This window comes from Leucopleurus acutus, assembly GCF_964270905.1.
Source record: "Leucopleurus acutus genome assembly, chromosome: X".
In the NCBI taxonomy this organism is placed as follows: Eukaryota; Metazoa; Chordata; class Mammalia; order Artiodactyla; family Delphinidae; genus Leucopleurus; species Leucopleurus acutus.
Window position 1 is genome coordinate 43,261,590 of NC_139148.1, and position 16,600 is coordinate 43,278,189.

General features: G+C 39.2%; 1 protein-coding gene across 1 annotated transcript in view; it reads left to right on the forward strand.

Annotated features, from left to right (window-relative positions):
• Positions 1 to 16,600, forward strand: part of CLCN5 (chloride voltage-gated channel 5) — a 151,175-nt gene that overhangs the window by 111,851 nt on the left and 22,724 nt on the right. The gene's annotated exons all lie outside the window — the stretch shown is intronic.

The following is a 16,600-nucleotide window of genomic DNA, read 5'->3' on the forward strand; positions in this document are numbered from 1 at the left end:
CATTTTGCATCTGAACTAGCCATGTATGGTAGTTCTTCCACTTGTTCTGCTCTTAGTATTTTCAGTAATTTTAATTTTAACCGTTCTAACAGCTATGTAGTGTTATCTCATCATGGTTTTAATTTCATTTCCCTAATGGTTTATGATGTTGAACATCATTTCATGTGCTCATCTGCCAACCTTATATCCTCTTCGATGAAGTGTCTGTTCAAATCCTTTCCCCTTTTTATAATTGTTTTCTTATTATCTGGAATATATTTATAAAATGAGAATTCCCCTTATCTATTATTTGGTTATGCAGTAACATCATTCTCTTCATTGGCTGCATACAATTTCATGGTATAGCTGTACCATAGTTTACTTAACCAAGCTTCTATTGTTGCACATTTCAGTTGCTTCCAATCTCTTGCTATTACAAACAATGCCACAATGGACAACCATGTGCGTGTGTGTGTGTGTGTGTGTGTGTGTGTGTGTGTGTTTGTGTATCTTTTAAGTGTATGAGAGCATTTCTGTAGCATGAGTGTGTAAGAGTGCTTATTTCCCCTTTCACCAGCCTTGCTGGTGCTAAATATTATAATTCTTTTTTCATTTTTACAATATGATAAATAAATAAATACATCCCTATTATTGTTTTAATTTTCACTTTTTAAAATTAATGAGCTTGAGCATATTTTCATGTTTATTAACCATTTAAATTTCTTTTTCTGGGGAATTCCCTGGTGGTCCAGTGGTTAGGACTTTGCACTGTCACTGCCGAGGGCTTGAGTTCAATCCCTGGTCAGGGAACTAAAACCCCACAAGCTGTGCGGTCTGGCCAAAAAAAATTCTTTTTCTGGAAGTTTCCTGTTCATATGATGTTCCTATTTTTCTAATGGGCTGATTATCTTTTCTTATTTTCTCTCACACTTTTTTTTTTGTTGTTGTGGTATGCAGGCCTCTCACTGTTGTGGCCTCTACCATTGCAGAGCACAGGCTCCGGACGCGCAGGCTCAGCGGCCATGGCTCACGGGCCCAGCCGCTCCACGGCATGTGGGATCTTCCCGGACCGGGGCACGAACCCGTGTCCCCTGAATCGGCAGGCGGACGCTCAACCACTGTGCCACCAGGGAAGCCCTTTTCTTATTTTTTTATAAGAGCCCTTTATATTATTATTATTAACCTTTTGTCTAATGTAGGTTGAATATGTATATTTTCTATTTCTGGTTTGCTTTTGTTAACTTTGTTTTTTTAATCTACAAATATTTAAAAATTTTTGTATAACTAGGTATATAACCCTTTTATGACTTCTGAGTTTCTTGATGTAATTAGAAAGGACTGTATCACTTTAAGATTAAATTTATATACTTTATTGTCTGGTTCTTTAAGTGATTGGGATTGCCATTCTCAAAGTGAAATCAGGGGACAAGAAACTACTGTCAGAATTCATTATTTAGCAAATTTGTATTAAGGGCCTATGACATTACAGATATTTTGCTAGGTTCTGGGAATTAGCAAGGCTTTAAGGCACCATCCCTGCCTTCATGAAGTTGATTCTAGCTAGCCTAACAGACACATAAGTACTTATGATAGTACCTACCTACCTACCTCTTAAGAGTTGTTTTCAGGATTAAATGAGATAATAACATATAAAGTGCTTATGTACCCAGCATAGAGTTAATGCTCAATAAAATGTTAGCTATCATAATCATCATCATTATTATGTCTATTATAACCCTATATTACAAGGACTTAGCAGAGGACGCATTCTCTCTCTCTCTCTCTCTCTGTGTGTGTGTGTGTGTGTGTAGGATTGGAAAAAATTTCACAGAAAAGGTGTGTTTGAGAAGGGCCTTGAAAGGTAAATTATTTGGTAGGAGGAAGAGCATTTGAGGCAGAAAGCAAGCTTTTACAGAGATAGCAACAGGCATAATATACAGAGGTATAAAAAGACAGAATATAAGCCCAAATAAGTAAATTGGGGCCTGAATGTCATGCTAAGAAGTTTGAATTAACCTTATTGTCACTGTGAGGACAAAACTCCTTCACATACTCATTCAACAAATACTTTTCGAGCACCTGGTATGAACCAGGTACTGCTATAGGCACTGGGAATACAGTGGCAGGATTAACATAGATAAGATGCAAGCTGATCTGGAATTTAGATCTAGTTGGGTAAATAAACAGATTCCCTAGTTAATTACACATTGTGATAAGTTCGAGGATGGAAATAAACTGAATGATAATAGATGATAACTGGGGAATACCACAATAGTTGGAAAGGTCAGGGAAGGCTCCTCTGAGGGGAGGTGCCCAACTTGGGATGAATATACAGGTAAGAAAACCACAGGTTCAAAAGGATAACAAGAAATTTGCCTGGTAAAGGTACCTCAGGGCAGTGACAGTAGAAGAGAGCCCCTGAATTTAAAGTTCATAAAAGAAAGGTACTCATGGTTTGGTATTTAGTGGGTTTTCCTATTTGCCTACTAATATAAAAGGGACATGTGTGTATCCTGTCCATTTATGAGTACTTACAACCACAGTGAGTCAGTCATACCAATTACTGGCTCTAGTGAAGTGGTCAGTTAGGGTATCCATTAGCTTAAACTGGCTACCTCTACTTAAGCCTTCTGGCTAAACCAGAGTGGTTTAGCATAGTTATCATCATTGCTTCTAATGAAAAATGATTTCATATGGCATCTGTATGACCAAAGTAGTTTTTCTGTGTTCACGTTGCTCTGGGTAGGTGATTGGGGCAAGTATCCATTATTCCCATTTAATAAACTAGAAAACTGAGGCAGACAAGATTTTGACATTGCTTATGATTGTGGAATATAGTTTTAAGTGAGTAGTCCTTCACCACTTATCACTAGCCTTTACAGGAGAATTACTACTTGTGGCTTCCAACGTCTGACCGTATAATAATGAGGCTGTTTTCCATGAGCCACACACAAAAATCAGTCCACTTACAATACTCCGTAGTGTTATAATTTTCTTGCTTTGCTTTTTAATTGTTCTTATTTTATTTAATGTTTTCACATGGGATTTCCTAGTGAACACAACAACAGAAAAAAAAGGTCATAAAGTCCTTGGTATTTGGTGGTGAAACTGTGCATAAAATATTACACTTTGTACCAGGCACAATGGCACGTACTAAAAAGATTAGTTAAAAGGAGCTTGAAAGGCAGTAGAAGTGGTCCTTGTTTTCCAGATGGCTGGAGGGATTGATTTATGAGTAATGAATAAATAAATTATGCATGGCATGGTTAAATGCATCTGAGGTAGTGTTATAGTAGTCTGTAAATTAGAAGAAACATAAACACAGAGATCTGAAAGAAGGGGAGGAGGAGGCAAATAGAAAAAGGGTTTGAGGTTTGAGTAACAGGAAGAAATTCAGAGCTATTCTCATAGTCCATCTGTTCTCACTTGCCTGCCTCCGCAGCCTGGAACTCCTGGTCAGCAATTCAGCGATTCATTCATTTATGGAACACCCAGATACGAACTGTGTTGTTTTGGTAACGTTCTTCGATTCTCTTTTCCCCCTCGCTTCCTTGTCTTTCTACCTAGCATGCCTTGCTGCTACTCCCTAACTGTAGAATGAGGAGACATTCCTGGCAGAAAGAGCAGCACAGGTAAAGGCACATAGCAGCATGAGAGAGCGTCCTCTGCTCAAGAAACAGAGTCTGTATGTCTGAGGCCTGAGACTCCAAGGGTGGGGATGGTGAGAGTTGGAGCAGGATATAGGCTGGGTGATCTAGTTAGAAATCTAGGTGGGGTCCAGATTGTCTGTGCTTTTGGACCTCATCTTGTAACCAAGGAGTCACCAAATGATTTAAAAGCAGAGGAATGATGTGATCAGATTGGTGTTTTAGAGAATTATGGCAGTGTGGAAGATAGGTTCAGGGGAAGAGTATGCTGGAGACTGGAAGACCAGTTAAACTGTTAGTTTTGAACAATCTAGGCAAAAGAGCAAAGGCCTGAATTAAGACAGCAGGAAATGGAGAGGGGGAAAGAATAAGTTCTGGAGAAATTTCAGAGTGGGGATCAATAGGACCAATTAGACATGGAGAATAAACCAGAAGAGTCACAGATGACTTCAAAGCCCAGGTGGAGTATGAGCAGGCCATTTCCCCCTCACGTGTGAGAACATGCCCAGACCACCCCTGCCAGCCTCAGCATAACCTCCCGATGTCCCAGGGAAGGGAAAAATCTTTTAAAATGAAAAACATGACGGTGCATGAAATCCACCATGGAAGCTGTGAAACAGTTCTGTTTGTTCTGCCCCGCTGTAAAGAAAGATCATAGTATTCCTTCAGAGAGAAACAGAAAACATCTTAGGCTTCAGCTCATGGAGAATCCTCCCTTCATCATCTCAGTTAGGCTCTCCCAAACTGACTCATTTGTGTGGATGGTGCCAGGAGGAGAAGGAAAGGGAATTTGGGAACCGTCACCCTCATAATATTCAAACTTCCCTAAACGCTTAGCCTAGGAGAATGGCAATTGTTATCGCTGCTTTTTGAGCTTGAAAAAAAGAAAAAGTAGCCCTTATCAAAAGCTCCGTGGGGCCATAAACCTCACCTGTTTTAATATGCTGACCCCATAAAATGAGGCCTATGGTGATGGTCCATAGGCTTTAAAGGCTTCCTTTAGGTTCCTTAATGGGAAAATACCCGGTCAGATTTCAGAATGTATGCCCTCTAATCTCTCCCCCATGTATATATTTATATTTTTGTCTTAAGTATATGTTTTATTCAGGTCTACTGAGTTTTTACCTAATGTCCCATCCAGGACACCGCATTACATTTAGTTGTCGTGTCTCCTCGGGCTCCTCTTGGCTGTGTTGGTTTCTTAGACTTTCTTCGTATTTGGTGACCTTTGACAGTTTTGAGGATTACTGGCCAGGTATTTGTAGAATGTTGCTAAGTTGGGATTTGTTTGATGTTTTTCTCATAATTGGACTGGGGCTTGGGGGAAGACTAGAGGTAAAGTGTCATTCTTACCACATCATATCAAAGGTATATACCATCAATATGACTCATCACTGCTGATGTTCACCTTGATCACGTGGCTGAGGTAGTGTTTGTCAGTTTTCTCCACTGTGAAGTTACTCTTTTTTCATCCTTTCCATAATGTGTTCTTTGGTTAAGGAAGTCACTGCGTAGCTGACACTTAAGAATAAGGAAGTTATTATCTACCTCCTTGAGGGTGAAGTATCTACAAACACTATTTGGAATTGTTCTTCATCGGAGATTTCTCTATTCTCAGTTATTTATTCATTCACTTATTTATATCAGTAGGGACTCATCTGTTTAATACTTTGGGCTATAATCCATTATTACTTTATTTTATTCAAATTTTTCTAACTTTGCATTTGGAGCTCTTTCAATTGGCTCTGTCTCCCTTTGATGTATCCCTGTCACTGTGCAGGTTTCTTAAGCACTTACTTACTTTCTGGTACTACAGTATGCTCCAGGCCCATGTTATATATTTCCTGCCTCAGTCCTAGTATCAGCCGTTTCTCCAAGGAGCCCTAGTTCCTTTCAGCGGAGATTGGTATTAGAAAGCAAGATCTGGGCACGAGGTGTGCTTTTTTCTGTTGGGGCGTTGTTGCTTCTAGGTCCTCTCAGTAAGGAAATATAAATATATGTGTATTCTGACCCATGTATTTACACATACCTGTAAATAGATTATCTGTATGTAACTATCTGCATCTATATTAAGCTAAACATGAGATCATACTGGTGTCTCTAACTGTAATCCGTTACCACATGGATCATTCTTGCCTCTTCCCCTTGCTTGTCTGTAACCTTCCGCTCCAGGTAGTGAGAAACGTGGCTCCCACCATCCACCATCCAATATTTAACTGTTCATTTCCAGTGTATGTGCATGGTTTCAAATTGTTAACCCATACCCTCCGTGGGAAACTACTTTATCAACTACAGTAAAGTGCTTATACAAAATTCTTTTACCTTTAGTCTTACAAACTCCACTCACTTCCAGTTACTTGGGTCAGCATCTTTTTCCTTTAGTGAGGCTGTTTCACAAATTTGTGATATAATTGGATTCTTTCGCCACATTCTGCATTCCATCCTGAGATTTTCTTTTTAATTGCATACATTAAGGTTCACTCTTTGTGCTGTAAAACTCTATAGATTTTGGCAAATGCATAGTGACATGTATCCACTATTACAGTATCATGCAGAATAGTTTCACTGCCCTAAAAAATCTCCTGTGTCTTACCTATTCAGCATCCTTTCTTGTGAGCCCCTGGCAACCATTGATCCGTTTTCATCTTTATAAATTTGTCTTTTCCAGAATGTCTTTATAAATGGAATCATACAGTACATAGACTTTTCAGATTGGCTTCCTTCACTTAGCAGCATGCATTTAAGGTTCTTCCATGTCTTTGTGTGGATTGATAGCTCGTTCCTTTTCATCCCTAAATAATATTCCATTGTCTGGATATACCACAATTTGTCTATTCATTCACCTACCTACTATAGGACATCTTGGTTTCTTCCAACTTTTGGCAATTATGACTAAAGATGCTACAAACATCTGTGTGTAGTTTTTCCTGTGGGCGTAAGTTTTCAAGTCAGTTGGGTAAATATATAGATGCAATTTCTGGATTATATGGTAAGACTATGTTTGGTTTTATAAGAAATTGCCTAACTGTCTTCTAAAGTGGCTGTACCATCTTGTATTCCCACCAGCAATGAATGAGAGTTCCTGTAATTCCACATCCTTGTGAGCAATTGGTATTGTCAGTGTTTTAGGTTTTAGCCATTCTAATAGGTGTGTAGTGGGAACTTGTTGTTAATTTGCATTACCCTAATGACAAATGATGTTGAGCATCTTTTCATTTGCTATTTGCCATCTGTATATCTTCTCTGGTGATGTTCAGATCTTTTGATTTTAGCTCTTCTTTTCTAATATACACATTTAATATTATAAATTTCTAAGTACTGCTTTTTGCTGTATCCCACAAATTTTGTTACGTTGTATTTTCATTTTCATTTACTTCAGAATGTTTTAAAATTTGTCTTCAGACTTCTTTGACCCATGGGCTATTTGGAAGTATGTTGCTTAATTTCCAGGTATTTAGTCATTTTCCAGCTATTTTTCTGTTACTGGTTTCTATTTTAATTCCCTTGTGTTAAGATTTATGTTAAACTGGCTAGGAGTTGGGCTTTGTTTAATGTTTGGTGTAATTATTAGTGCCAGGGGTTAAATTCCTGTAGTGTCCTTGTTTTTGTCTCCTCTCTTGATTTTGAGTTTCCTTAAGTACAATTCCTTGAAAGAGATTCTGTGTCTTGCAGCTGTAATCCACTGTTATTAAGATATGGGAGCCCCATTGGTGTGGTTGTGTGGTATGGGGGAGCAGGTTATTTTATAATCTTCTGATTAAATTGCATTGTCTGTTGGACCTGTGTCTTGTGTCTTTAACCTTCACAAAGTGTAATCCGGTGTTATAGCTTTTTGTTCTCCCTGCCCCCTACTCCTGTCTCTGACCTCAGCATTCCCAGCCCATTTCCAGGAAGCCCAGACCCCTACTGACTTTGCTTTTTTTCCCTTAAGTGAGACGGGTTACGGCTGGAGAGGGAAGAATGCCCTTCCCCCAACTGGGATAAGGCTCAGGCAAAGTATTTTCCCCTGGAGCATAGGCCTTTGTTACAGAGACAGGTCTGGCCTATTTCACAATGATAGCTCTTCACTTCTCCTCCTCTGAGCTAGGAGGACATGTTTCTTAGCTCTTCATTTTGAGAACTTGGTAGGGTTCCTGGAGATAAAAGCCACCGAAGTATAGGCTCAGGAGATCCTTACTCTCACACAAGTCCACACACAGCCTTCAGCAATTCATCAAAGTTGCCTTTAAGTAGCCCTACCAGTTATGGTTCTAGCAGTTTCTACTCCAGGTAAGCAGATCTCTCTGTGTCTTTTTGGATAAGCCTGTCTCTTCAGATTTGGGGGTCAGAGTTTCCCTTGCAGCAATTCTCCGGTGGGTCCAAGAAAAGTTATTGATTTTTTAGTTTGTCTAGCTTTTTCTTGCTGTACGAATGGGAGCAACAACTTTTTTGTTTTTTTAATTGAAGTATAGTTAATTTATAATGTTGTATTAGTTTCAAGTATACAGCAAGACAATTTCTGAGCTTTTTACTTGCCAGAGCTGAATCTGGAAGCTCACCGTTTATTTTCTAATTAGTGAGACCACTTTGGTCCCCTCTCAAAGGGAGAAAAAAATTAGAGGGCGTTTGGCCTCTAATAAATCCTGAGTGGATTATTATGAACCTCACCTTGTTCGAATTTATGGCATTATGTGGTAGATGAGAGGGTTGCTGTGATGTTTCAGGAGTGTGTGCTGGATGTTTCCGGGGTCTGTGGCTAGCAGGTACTCCAGAGGTACCGTGGCCACGTTGGTATAGTTCTAGTTAGGCACAGACTGGAAGTGTTGGGTCCCAGGTTGTGCTCTACTTCATCTCTCAGCTGAATCTTACTTTCCTAAGGATTTGGTAGTACCATTTATTGATCTTGCCAGAAGGGTATTCTGTGATAACTCTGCAATCAAAATACCATTTGGAATTCCTCAAAGCTAATGTCTTCTCAGAAGTCATTCAACACAATGTACGAATAACCCACAAATAATCATTGCTAAAATTATAGAGTACGAGAGTTGGAAAGGACCGTAAAAATCATACATGCTGATATGCCCTTATTTTTACGATGGGGAACCTGAAACCAACAGAGATCAAGACAGTTGCCCAGGGTGACACAGTTAGTGAGTTATGGAGCTAGGGTTGGAATCTGTATCTTCTCACTGCTGGACAATGGGTCTGATCACAAAGACTTCCTTCCTTCCTTCCTTCCCCCTTCCCTTCTGCGTTGGGTCTTCATTGCTGTGCGTGGGCTTTCTCTAGTTACGGCAAGTGGGGGCTACTCTTCGTTGCAGTGTGCGGGCTTCTCATTGCGGTGGCTTCTCTTGTTGCGGAGCACAGGCTCTAGGTGTGTGGGCTTAAGCAGTTGTGGCACGTGGGCTCAGTAGTTGTGGCTCACAGGCTCTAGAGCACAGGCTCAGTAGTTGTGGCGCACGGGCTTAGTTGCTCCACGGCATGTGGGATTTTCCCAGACCAGGGATGGAACCTGTGTCCCTTGCATTGGCAGGAGGATTCTTAACCCCACTGTGTCACCAGGGAAGTCCTCCCATTGACTTTCATGTAAAAATTTAGTTAAGTCATCTTCCTCTTGGTGCTTTCCTCCTAGTGTTCTGCAGAAACTGTCACCTGCTTTGTTTCTAAATACCCCAGTGGTCTGCCTCTCAGAATGGAAGTCTTCCCTTTGCAATGTCTTGTCTCTACTCTTCTAGCTGCATTATCATTATTTTTATTTTTAGAAACACTTATATAACACATAAATACACCTCACTGTTAAAGATTCAAACAATACACATGTATATAAAATGTGAAAGTTCCCTCACTACTTCCCACTCCAGAGATAACCCTTCAAAATAACTCAGTTATGACCCTTTCAATTCTTTTTCTATCAAGTTAACACAGAGACACACACTTTAATTTTTTTAAAAAATCTACTTATTATTTTGTAACTTGCTTTTATCACATAGTAAGTTTGGGAGATTTTTCTATTTCAGTACACATCAGTCTACTTCTATCCTTATGCTATTCCCCCATTACTGGACTCTTTCATTGATTCCAGTGCTGCAGTGAATAGCATACATACATTGGTGTGCACAGGTACAAGTGTTTCCTTAAGAGCAATTCCTAGGTTATATGTGTGTGTGTGTGTGTGTGTGTGTGTTTAACTGTTTTGTTTTGTTTTTTGTCCATGACATCACACTGTTCCCATGAATCCAAGAAGAATCTCCTGCTTGGTATTTCCTCTCTTGAAGTTTTTTCTCCTGCTAAAGAATAGTTGCTAATCTTTTTTCCCCAACTTCCTTTTGGAGATTAATAGAGAGAAACCAATGCAGACTCAATATAGAAGAACTGGAGAAATGCTGCTTCTAAAATAATAAGCACAAGTAGTCACACAGGATCGTGCTAGCCAAAGGCTTTCTCAATACTCTGGTATGGAATGTGCATTTTAGAGCAGGGTTTCCCTACCCATTACATTTACCAGTCTTCTTGTCAGTCCCTTTTATGTATAAATTTGAGAAGGAAGGAATGAAGAACAAATAATGGAGCAGAGGGCTATTTTCTTTATGTGGACAACCCTCTCAGCAACATTGTCAAACCTATCCCCTCTACTTCTATTTCTACATTGACTTTGTACAGTGGGGGTCTTCAGATATCAAGCCATACTCCTCAAGCTATTTTTCCTAACACTGGTAACTCTGGCAATTAGCACCCTGGCTCCACTGGTAATGAAAGTGATTTGGGTGGGGAACTTCCGCATTAGAGTAGATGCTGGGAATAGAAGGCACAAAAGGTACACTGTCAAGCAAATGTCTACAACCCAGTGGGGGCAGAGCTGTATCCAATGGGAACCAAGGAGTCTGAAGGTGGTATAAGAATCTAGATTCACGCATATCTCGAAAGCCTTTTCCCTATCCCTTTCTCCCATCCCCCACCTTCCTATATACTTCTCATGGCTCTCACACTTCATTTTAATAGTACATATCATAGATTCATTATTGTTTTTGCAGTCCCGTTCCCCACCTCTCTCACCACCTCTCTGATTGTCTAGCTCAGCAGAGCTGGGATAGAGAGTTTCCTCTTTGTTGTCCTTCCTGCCTCTTAGCTTCACATTTTAACGTGCTGTGAGCAGGAACCAAGCAGTCAGTCCTTAAATGAAATGGGTGCAGGGTGACAGTCAAAACAACACAGGCACTGACCCGTCAGATTGGATGTCAGATATAGCTGCGGGTAGTGTTCTGGAGCCTCCTAGTGTTCCAGCTGCTGCATCATGGGAAAGTTCAGGAGGCTGGGGGGGGGGGGGAGGGGGATGGTTGTGGGGGAGGAGAGTCCTTGGGAAAGAGTAGTTATTTATCTACAGCCACAGGTATTTCACTGTTTAACAACCAGTATGGCTGTACAGATGTGTATCAATGGAATAGTCACCCTGAATAAGTGTCCTGGGGCCGAACTAAGATAGTATATTAAAACATAACATGGTCCTGTGACATTCTCCAGGGCTTACATAGGAAGACATTTGCTTTTCAGGGCAATCCCCTGGCGGTCCAGTGGTCAGGACTCTGTTCTTTCATTGCTGTGGGCCTGGGTTCAATACTGTAAGCCGCAGGGCGGTGTGGCCGGTGGGGGGGGGGAAGCATTTGCTTTTCAGCCACTGGGTTTCGGTAAGTGGGGAAGCAAAATGGAGGCACAAGTTGATATATAGAAAGGTCCTAAAAATGTTGACTAATTATTGGGGCTTCAACTGTAATGTATTCTCAAGTTCATGGCTTATTGGGAGATCTGGAATGGATGAACCAATACAAGAAGGGAAAAGGGTGCAGGTATGGAAGTGAGAAGTGGCTCATAATAGAACCTTAGTACTTGCTGTTGAATGAAGGTACAGTTTAAAAGATTGCAGGATGAATATCTGCTGATGTGTGCTGGGTCGAGTGTTGACTTTTTTGTACATGTGCTTTTAGCCTTGCAAAAATACAATATATCCCTGTAAAAACTGAAATACATTCTAAAAATGGAACTATTTTCAAGTCCTGTGATATGTACCAATAGCCCTGCTCCATTTCTTTGAGTGCTTATTTCTTTCTTTAGGCTGCTGCCAATAAGTGAGCCCTCATGCAGCTGTGGTTATCGCTAAAGCAGTACTTCAGGGTGAAGGAGGTTTCCTTCTATCCTCTTTCCCCTTGTGTCTTTGTTAGTGTTTAACTAATTCACTTAATCAGTTACTGTTCAGCTCCCCAGGGAAATGTCTAATGGCATATTGGTTAGGGATTGAAATAAACATTATTCTCAAATTGGAGTTTCTTTTCTTGTATTTTAAGGGGTTTTCCAGTTTTAAGCATCATGTGATTTTTAGAAAAAAATTAGAAAGTGGTTTCCATAAAGGAAAATGAGCTAAATACATTCATTTATATGCCTCCTCATTCAAGCAGTGTGCTTTTAAACACCCATTAATTAAGTTTTTAGACCTAAGTGTAACTTACCGGGAAAGCTGTTTCAAGGTTGACTTATTTTTCTGACTTGTTTTTTGTACATTTTTTCCCAGACTCAAGCAATCCAGGTTAGCTTTTGGGTGACTTTTATCATTTAAGAGCTAGATGTACTTTAACCTGAATCATTTTCCTGCTAGAGCATTAAATCATTTTAAATATAACTTACTTTGAAGGGCACACTATGCCTTCAAAAACCTAAGTTTTACTTTTTTTTTTTTGTATAGAGGCAAGAATCTAGAGTTGCCTAATAAGCACCCCAGTCTGATATTTAGGGTCGTTGTTTAATTTTACTCTTCTTCCCTTGGTAGAGTATTTACAGACCAGAAGCTTAAATCTTTTAATTCCTTTTTTTTTTTTTGGTACGCGGGCCTCTCACTGTTGTGGCCTCTCCCGTGGCGGAGCGCAGGCTCAGCGGCCATGGCTCACGGGTCCAGCCGCTCCGTGGCATGTGGGATCTTCCCGGACCGGGGCACAAACCCGTGTACCCTGCATCGGCAGGCGGACTCTCAACCACTGCACCACCAGGGAAGCCCGCCTTTTGTGTTTTATTACTCTCTTTGTACCTCAGTAGTTGGTCCTGAATGGAATAATCTCTACTGCCATTCTTGACAACTTAGTTTTATGACATTAATATTTCTTTCTGCTAAGTAATAAAAATGCTAAGAAAAGAAACCAATTGGATGTGGAATAAGACCCACAGCTTAAGCTGTTTGTCATCAAGTCAGATATAGATACCTCTGTGAAAGAGTGCAAACAGTTTCATCCCTCACATTGGTAAAACCTTAAAAAGTTAGTAGTGTCATTGTCATCATCCTTATTATACATTTAAAAATATTTTTTTCCAAAGTAGTTGGAAAAATACTTCAAAATCTTTTTTTTAAACAACACTGCTCTCTTTTTTAAAAATTTACTTATTTAAAAAAATAAAATAATTTTTTCCTATTCTAAAAATTATAATGAATATCTTACAATTCCTAGTCCACACTTGTGCTAAATGCTCATTAAGTGGTCTTCCCATGTTGAAAGTTTTAAAAACATTGTTGTACGAGCCACTAACGTGTTAGAAACAGAAAATGATCTGATCAGATCTGTGTTCCACAAAGATAACTCTGTTTGTCCCCAAATATTAACTTTATCATTGTGGTTTTATCATAGGATGCATTAAAAATTGGTAAGCATTTCTTTCTCTTATTTCCATAATAATATGTTGACCTGGCAGTCTGTATAAAGAAACATGTGCTAGAGATTACAAATTTGGCAGAGAAGGGAATAGAGGGGTAGAAAAGAGTAAAAGAAATATGTCAAATTCTGAATACCAGTGCCTCATTTCTTTTTTTTTAAAATTGAAGTATAGTTGATTTACGATGTTGTGTTAGTTTCTAGTGTACAGCAAAGTGATTCATATATATTTTGGGGGGGATGGGAGAGAATTTTACTACATTCACCAAGTTAAAGGACAAGAACATACTGTAAACACAACTTAAAACAATTTAGAATCATAAGCAAAAAGTGAGGTAGACTGACTACTAAAATTCACCAAATTTTGGTTGAGAAAATTTTACAATAATGAAGTAACACAGGTGCCTCCTTTTCTAAAAAATCACAAAAAGCAATTGCATAAATTACAGCCAAAAAATTGAATACAACAATTCTCATTGTAATTTTAGTGTGTGTGTGTGTGTGTGTGTGTGTGTGTATTCCTTTTCCGATTCTTTTCCCTTATAGGTTATTACAAAATATTGAGTATAGTTCCCTGTGCTACACAGTAAGTCCGTGTTGGTTATCTATTTTATATATAGTAATGTGTATCTGCTAATCCCAAACTCCTAATTTATCCCCCTCTCCTTCCCCTTTAGTAACCATAAGTTTGTTTTCTATGTCTGTGAGTCTGTTTTAATTTTGTAAATAAATTCATTTGTATCATTTTTTAGATTCCACATATAAGTGATATCATATGCTATTTGTCTTTCTCTGAGTTACTTCACTTAGTCTGATAATCTCTAGGTCCACCCACGTTGCTACAAATCCAGTGCCTCATTTCTTAATCTGAATTGTAATTAAATCTCATTTTAGTATGAGGACTGTGTCATGGCTATCAGCCCTCTAGTTTTCAAAAGAGGTAAATTTACATGGAATAAAAGAGTTCCTCCCCTAGAAGCACTGATGGAGTATTTGAAAAACACATGAACTTTCATCAGAAGTTATTGACATGGTACTGGTTATGCAATCCAATCACTGTACATTGAAGAACTACACACTTTTTAAGTACCAAAAAGATAGTATCTTAAAGTATAAAATAATCTAAAAAGGTAATGTAAATCTTATTAAAGTAAGTTAATTCTGTAGTGGTCTTCAGATACTATAGGCAGAACCCTATTGAGTAAAGAATAACTTTGAAGGAGGCTTGTGAGGTTGGCCCTGTCATCCTCTCTAAGTAAGATATACATACTTTTCTAAAAGTGTAATTGTATAAGACAGTCACACTTGGGCCATAGGTTTTACTTTTTAAGCTGTTTAGTTCTTTGCCACAATACTTTCCATTGCCACTTCATTTTACTTCTCATTAGTGCTAGGTTAGTTCATCAAGAGACTGAGATATCATCATAGTGATGGACGGACCAAAAGCATACAAGTTCCATGAGGCGCCTCACATTTCCTAAGGTTTTGTTGTACTGACATTTCAGGAAGCATTGGGCCTTAAGAACTGATGAGAGTAATCACAACATTTGAAAGCCCTACATTCAGGTCTGATTATTGGAGCACACTGACTAGATTAATGTTCAACAGTGGCTGTTCTGTAGATTCACGTAAGGAGTTCGGAGATGGCAGGTTTTTTCTTTTCTTTTTTCCAGTTCTATTGAGAAATAATTGACATACATCACTGTATAAGTTTAAGGCATACAGCAGGATGCTTTGATTTACATATATTGTGAAATGATTACCACAGTAGGTTCAGCTAACATCCATCTTCTCATATAGATACAATAAAAGGAAAAGAAAGAAAAGAAAAAAGGAAAAAGTTTTCTCCTTGTGATGAGAACTCTTAGGATTTACTCTCTTAACAACTTTCCTATATATCATACAGCAGTGGTAGGTATAGTGAGAGATGGCAATTTCATTCTTCTTTACTGGACTAGCCTTACTGCACAGTTTATTAAAACCTGCTTAAAAATAGCCTTTGGAATAAGACAAGAGAAGGGAAAGCCTTTGAAACAATGCAACTGTAGTAGTGAATTAATTTTCATGGCTGAAATAGCTACTTTTACTCAGGTTGGATTAATGAGATCAGACTTGATGTTGCTTTCTAGGTAGAGCACTACCACTAACACGCCTCATTTTCTCGACTGCTTTCTGAGTTTTCAAAGTTACTAGGTGGTATTAAAGAACTGACTTTGTATAGTAAGTTCATATGTGGTTCAGTTTTTCATAATTTTCTCTATGATGTGTGCAGAGAAAGACATAAAACATGTGTGTACAGTTTAAAGAATAATTATAATGTGAATACTCAGGTAACCCCTGCCCGGATTAAGAAAAATTGCCAGCCTTCCAGAAGCCCCACCCTCACCATGTGCTCCATCCAGATGGCGACCCCCTCTCTCCTCTGGTTTTACTTCTGGCTTTATTGTCTTTACTTCTGTCATTTTCTTGCTTCTCTTTGGAATGTAGTCACTTACATTTGTGTCCTAAAATGATATAATTTAGGTTTGGCTGACTTTGAACTTACATGAATAGAATCATATTATGTGCTCTCTTGTGTCCAGCATCTGTCACTCATTTCACTTATTTAGCTTGTTACATTTGTGAGATTTTATCTGTGTTATTGGTATCCAGTGCCCTTTTTTAAAAAGCCTTTCTATATTTGCCTGTCTCCCCTGCCTCGTTTTTTTTTTCTTTTAAACTTAGGGTCTCTGTAACTCTAAATGCTTTCCGATATTTCTACTTTGCCTTCATAGATTTCCTGCTAAATGAGGTCTGAAAACTAAAACTTCTGGATCCCAGTTTTCTGAACTGACCTGACTGCCCCAAGTTTGATGACATTTGTTTAGATGAGACTACATCTTTAAGGCTTCTGTGCTCGGTTAAAAATCTTCCTTTCTCCAAGGCTGGTCCAAGGGTCTGGTCACGTGATTCCAACGGTGACATCACATTCTGACCGCCAGGGAACACTGGTGGTTCTTTAGGTGGCGTTTGTTCCTGTGAAAGGCAGAGAATGCAGCAAGTGCCCTTCTAAAGCAGTTCAGACAGGGGCTCCTTCTGTAAAAGCTCCTCAGCCTAAATGAGCAAATGCGGGCTGCCAAGGTTATTTCTTCCTTGAGGCAGAAAAAAAGAAAGCTGTGATTGAAGGTAAGCAGACTTGAGCCTGGCCAAGGACCGAAGCGTGACCCCAGGGAGAAGGGGATCTGGAGAATCACAAGCAGTCTGTTGTCGGATTCTAATCACTGCCTGCTCTTTTAGAGCTGCCTGACAATTTGCATTTATAATAGGAGA